This window comes from Diceros bicornis, chromosome 11 (assembly GCF_020826845.1).
Source record: "Diceros bicornis minor isolate mBicDic1 chromosome 11, mDicBic1.mat.cur, whole genome shotgun sequence".
NCBI classification, from domain to species: domain Eukaryota; kingdom Metazoa; phylum Chordata; class Mammalia; order Perissodactyla; family Rhinocerotidae; genus Diceros; species Diceros bicornis.
In genome coordinates, this window is record NC_080750.1 from 19236050 (window position 1) to 19242621 (window position 6572).

Here is a 6572-nt window from a genome sequence, read left to right on the forward strand (position 1 = left end):
GCTAACTTGACCTGCTGCAGGTCATATTTTTCAGAATGGTAGCTGGGAAGGGCTGGTATTCTGGTTAGGCTCACCTCAGTGTCTCTGTCACTATAAACAGTGACCTTATCACTCAGTAAGCACATGAAAACAAGATCCTGACGAACTTGTGAAGTCTTTTCCAAATTTAGCCCTCCCCATTAGTCTCCTGTGCTCATACTCTCCATCTCTGTTTAGTGCTCTGCCCTATCAAAACACATTTTCGTGGAAAGATCTGGTTAACTCATCACACTGTGATTTATAAAGCTTGGTGTGTTGTCATTCCCAGGTGTATTTGAATTTTAACCCCAGACAAGGAGCCTTAAATCAAAGGAATGACTCTGTAATTAACTTTAATAATTTATGGTTTCTGTGAGCAGGTGAGAGATGAATTTAAGAAGTTAGGGGGTGGGTTTCTTTTTACCCCTGAAACCATATATTATAGATGCTTACAACTCTGTGATAATGACCATTTAGGCATCAAATCATTAACACCTTTTTCTATCTCTGTTATGGAAATACAGAAATCTTTGCCTAGGATCTCATAAGAGGTGATGATGGGAATTAAAATTTTTATATAATGGTCAAATCAGAGTGAACAGTAGGGCTAGCTCCCAAATTTGAATATGTGCCTAATGTCTCAGAGTCTTAAATTTCATGTGCTTCACCTCACAAAATCCTAGATGTCTATGCTCCTGGTTCTCCAACTTCCCCTGGTAATAAAAAATAGAAAGACAGAAAACTAAAGGCAAATACCTTGATATCCATTCCCAGGCAGGCTCTCTGCTGGATCTATTTTCTGCTTGGATGACTGAGTAGAATAACACAGAAGGGAATCTCTTTAAATTGGATGTTGTAGACAGTTACAGAGTCTAGGTATTAATTTGTTGGTCTTCCAGTGTGTCAGTCTCTGAGCTCTCTAAATAAAGAGATCACGAGTCTTCACCACAAGTTGAAGACTGCCGTGACCCTGTTTATAAATCTTCTGAGACTGGTGGTGCTTCTAGAGGTTGAACAGCCTAGAGTTGTAAGAAGCAACAGTATTGTCTGTGGCAAAAAGCAGTGAAACAGGGCCTCACATCTTAGGAAGAGCCCCTGGAGATCTGACACAAGGCCATTCTTGCCTGAACGCTTCCATTCCAGAGATAGAAGTGGGATCTAATTTCCATAGAAGGAAACTGAGTTGTCTAATTATGAAAAGCCCAGATTCTCAGTATAGAGATGTTGTCCAGTGCAAGGACTTTGAATCAATAGCATCTTATCCCCAAACAAGATATGCTAAAATCAGTCACCACCATTTACTGGCTCTGTGACTATGAGTTAGCTATGTAACAGCCTAGAAACTCAGCTTTCTCCACTATAAACTCATGATTTTACCTACCTTATAGAGTCGTTGTGAAAATTAAATGAAGTAATATTTGGAAACTTCCTGACACATTTTAAATGTTCAATGTTATTATTGTTGGTGGTGTTGTCATTTAATAATCCTTATTTCCAAAGGTAATAAACTGGAAAATCATCACTTATCAAGTCTTTTGAAGGAGAGAGATGAAGAGAGAATAAACCATTTTTTTTCTGTCATCACAAGGGTAAACATAACGCTGTGTCACTGGTTGAAGTTTAAGCTAAGACTGCTCCAAATTTCTACACATCTGAATGTTGAAACCATACTTGACTTTGGCATGAGGCAATGTCATTTAATATGTTCATATGGTCCTGCATGCCGTTAAGCCTGCACTGTGTATTATTTTATGATGTTTGAGTTGGACTCACACTTTCTGGGTGCACGTATTTGTGTTTTTTCAGATTCTTGTGAAAAGCTGGAGGAACCTGTTTCCAATTTCATGACCGTTTATCACTAATACAGAATGACTGTAGCATTACCTCCAGACCCACAGACAGGAAGTTCTAAGAATTAGATCCTTCATATATTTGCCCAGAAGCTCTGTTAAACCAGTTTTATGCTTATATAGATGAAGGTGACAGTCTGGTAGGAACGTGGACAAAGTATTATATTGAGCTACAGAATGGGAAAAAAAGTCTTAATTTATTTAATGCAACAAAAGATAAAAGAACAATGATGCTGGTGCTTTCAAGTAATTGCTTGTTGCTTTCAGTAATTGCTTGTTGCTTGGCCACTTGAACACTTACTGTCTCTTTAAGTTTCTAATATTCTCTTTATAATCACCCTCAGCTGTAGGCTTCATTCATGAACCGATTTAATAGAAAGAGAGCCAAACCATGGTTTTCACTTGGGATAGTTCTCTTAATCAAACATAAAGTGCATTTTTCCTGGAAAATCTTCAAACAAGTTTGAAAATATTGCAGCTGTGAAGTAATTAAGGTGTTTGGAGTTTTTCAAGCAATTTGTGTGAATATCATCACAAATGTCATTGAGTTAAGGAACACAATGCTCAAAAGCAGCTTGTGGCTGAAAGATTCCTCCTCAAAAACAAATGTGGATGATCTGTGATGGAAACTTTTTAATTTTAATGATATTTTCATTCACTCAGTCTTTCACAAAGATATTTGACATAAATATATATAAATGATCCTTTATTTAAAGCAACTCATTTTAAAAAATTAGTTTACTCCATGTTTAAATATATTCTTCATTAACGTTATTTTACAAAGCAACTGCAAATTTTCAAGGTCTATGATAAGTTACCTTTAACAATTTAGCTTTCTAAACGTAAGAAAGGCTTTTGTACAAAGATATTCATATCTTTGAATTACGTGAACTGGCTAATTTGGAAAGAAACAAATAAAATGTTAGAAAATATTTGAAAAAAGTTATAGTGCATACATTCATTGGAATACTGTGTACTTGATAAAATGTTTATATAAATTAATTAGGCAGAAAAAAATAATTGAAAATACAGTTTACAAATTACACTCTATATTATGATAAATCTTTGTATTAAAAAATTTAGAATACTCTCAATTACTATTTTTGTAGTGGAACTATAAGCCTGATCAAATAATTTCTCTACTTAAAATGCTTCAATGACATTCTATTTCTTCTTAAATTCTATATCACTCTTCTTCCCTCATTTTCTAAACTCTGGTCATATTGACATTCTTTCAAAGGTTTCTTTTACTTCAAGAAATCCATTGCAATGTTCCTTCTGCGTGAAATGCTTTCTCCACTCCAGTTGCCCTAACTTCCTTGAGTAGTTTACTTCTAAGAACTCTCAAATATTAGTTAATTCTTCATTCCTCTGGAATCCTTTTCTAATTCAACTAGGGAAAAAGGTTTCCCTGGTATATAGTCTTATGTCCCCTTGAAAATCACTTTCATATCCCTTTTGACAATTTTAACTAACTATTTAGGTAATTACTTAATGTCTCTCTCCCACGGCGGAATATAAATCGTATTAGGTCAGAGACCATATCTATTGCTACTACATAGCGGAATATCTGACACACAACTGGTACTCAATAATTTTGTTTGCTATGTCAACCTTCAAAAACAGAAACTCGTTTAAGAGGCAAAGTATTTATTTGAGATCAAAGAATTGCAATTCAGGGAACACAGATTCAGGTAGAAACCCAAATAGTGTCCCTATTACACGATGAAAGCAAGAGGTTTTTATGAGAAAAGGAAGAGGATAATTAGATGAGTTGAAAGAGGAAAGAAAAAAACTTTCTATTAGTGTTAACATGTTAAAGCTACTCTTGGTTATACATTGATTGGCTATTGACTCTGTCTTCAGAAAGTCCACAATCTTCAGTCCTTCTGATCAGGATGTCCATTTTCCTGATGACTTCTCAAATAATAGTTTACAAGACCATTGCAGTTTTTGTTCCAGTCCAAAGGTTTGGCCCAGTCCAATGTTTAAGGAAAAAGACAAGCAAGGCAGTTCCCCTAGAATGTCTGCCCCAGCTCTATTTTGAAATGGCTCCACTTATGTCAATTTCCACAGTTTGAATGCAAGTTGTGCTTCTGGTAATGGTGGAGTAGTTCATATCAAACAAACTATGCCACAGAAAACAATGATAAACAGTGAACAAAATATATATTTACACACACACACACACACACACACCCCTGGAGGCAAACGAAAAGCAGGCAGACACTAGTGAGTAGTAAACACTTTGGCAGAAGAGAACAGCACTTGTCGCGTTTCCTATGTTTATAGCTTTTCTCCTGAGGGAAGTTTCAGTCACCACTGTGAAGGCCAAATCTTTGATAGAAGCCCAATCTCTAACTGGCTTGAGGAATAAGAGGAAAGACTTCTGGGCTCCCACAGCAGCTGCAAAGAGGAGGAGAAAATCCCAGGGAAGAGCAAGAGGGAGAGCCCACCTTTCTGGCTGGTCCCTGAACCATGCAGGCACTGCACAGACGCGAGACAGCCCGGCTGAGGTGAAAGCAGGCAACGTACATTTCAGCTGCTGCCCACCGCAGAAGAGCACAATTTGGAATTTAAGTTCAGCCAAGTTAACTGCCTGCTAAAACAAAAGATCAACACTGTTTTGGCCTGGGATTTATATTCACTACAAAAATGTCTCTGAAGAAGCAGCATTTATGTTGATACATGAGAGATTTGCAGGAGTTAGGAGAGTAAAATAAAAACGTTTCTTCCAGAGAGAAGAAAAGCATGTGCGAATGTCCAGTGCTAGGAAAACTTGGCACATTTTTAGACACAGCAGACACCAGTGTGGCTGATGCATAATAGGGAGAGGGAGGAAGAGAGAGGAATGAAATAAGGCTCTAGTGTTAAGCAGGGGGCAAATAATTTGGGGTCTTGCATGTCATGTTACTTATTCTTACTTTATTCTAAACACTTCCAAAGACTTCAAAGGATTTTAAGCAGTGTAATGGCATAATCAGATTTTGTTTTTAAAAGATAATTCTGGTTACAATATGGAAAAAACATTGCTGGAGGGTAGAGGTGAATAAAAAAAACCCAGAATCTCTTGATATTTTCCAGCTATAATTGGATGTTGGGTGGAAGTGAGTAAGTTTGAGCAGACTATAAAGACTGACACCCAGGTTTCTGGCCTAAACACTAGTAGTGCTGGTTATCAAGACACAGACAATGGGAGTTGGAGAAAACTTGGGGAAAAGATTAAAAATTGATTGTTTAACATGTCGATTATGTCACTTGAATATATTGGTCTGGAGGTCATAAGATTATAGTTCAGCAATATAAATTTGGAAGTCATTGATGTAGAAATGGTATTTGAAGCCATGGAAGCAGAAAAGAGAAAGTGAGAAAGGGTAAAGAGAGACATGAAGTGGACCCAAGAATAATCCCTTAGTAGCATCAATATTTAAAGTCTGAGTAGAGAACGAGAAGCCAAGAACAATGGAAACTAAGAATTAGGAGCTTCCAGGCAGGAGGGAAGACGGCTAGCAGAGTGTGGTGTCACAAAAGCTAGGGGAAAACAGGGTTTCACGAAGGTGGGAGGAGTGAGGGCAGAGTAGCTGGTTGAACTCACCTTCCTGCAGATGACAATTATAAATTATTGACAATATTTCTTAAAAATTTGAAGGCGCTGGAAAGCAGCCAAATACAGGCATTCATTGGAGAGGTCTATTCATAGAAGGCAGAAATTGAACCTGTTGAGAGTGGGTGATGGGCTCAAGGCAGTCTACTAAACTCTGATTACTTTTATATATTTGAAATTTTCAGTAGTATATACATATTTGTGTGTATTTATATATTCCTTTTAAAGATGAGATTATCTCGAGCATGTTTAGAAGCTGATTGAATCAATCCCTAGAGCATTAGGAGCTGGAGACACAGGAGAAACAGTGAATAATGGATGTTCCCAGAGCAGTAGGGGTGGGCCAATTGGATTTTACCATTACTTAACATAAGTTTCAATTTATCTCTAAAACGGTAATAATATTAGTGCTTACCCACCCCCCAAGGCTTTTTCAACCTGAAATAAACTAAGTTCCTGACCACAGTGTTTAATACATATTTTAATGATGATGAAGGTAATTGATAATGATAGCTCTGAGATAAAACTCAGCAACTAGAAAGAGTATATTCAAAATGCACACACACACGTACTCATATATATTCACAAACAGGAGATTTGGAGTAGCAATGAAGGGATAAGTAGCACTGAAATAGTCTGTTAAAGAAGCCATTATTTCCCACCTTGGGTTAGAAAAGAATATATAATAAATAAAATAAAAACATTTTAGTAAATAAAAATATTTGATGATTTGAATGACATTTAATTTGAACTTCATGTTCATAATAATTAGACGTTTGAGCTCTGGAGACAATCTTCCTGGCTTTAACTCTTGTCTCTGCTCTTTACTCCTTGTGAAAATTGGGATATTTATGCAACTCTTTGTGCCTCGGTTTTCTCATCTGTGAAATGGGGATGATAATAGTACCTATGTAGTGAGAATTAAACAAATCAATACCAATGTGGCACAGACTAGGGAGATGTTCACCACCCCTATTCTTTCTTCCTAGACTCTGAAGAAGATTATACCTCCTAGCTTCCCTTTTAGTTAAGTTGGGGCAACACCAATGTGTTCCTGCCAGAGAAGTGTGATTCAGAGTGATGTTTGCCCCTTCCAGGTT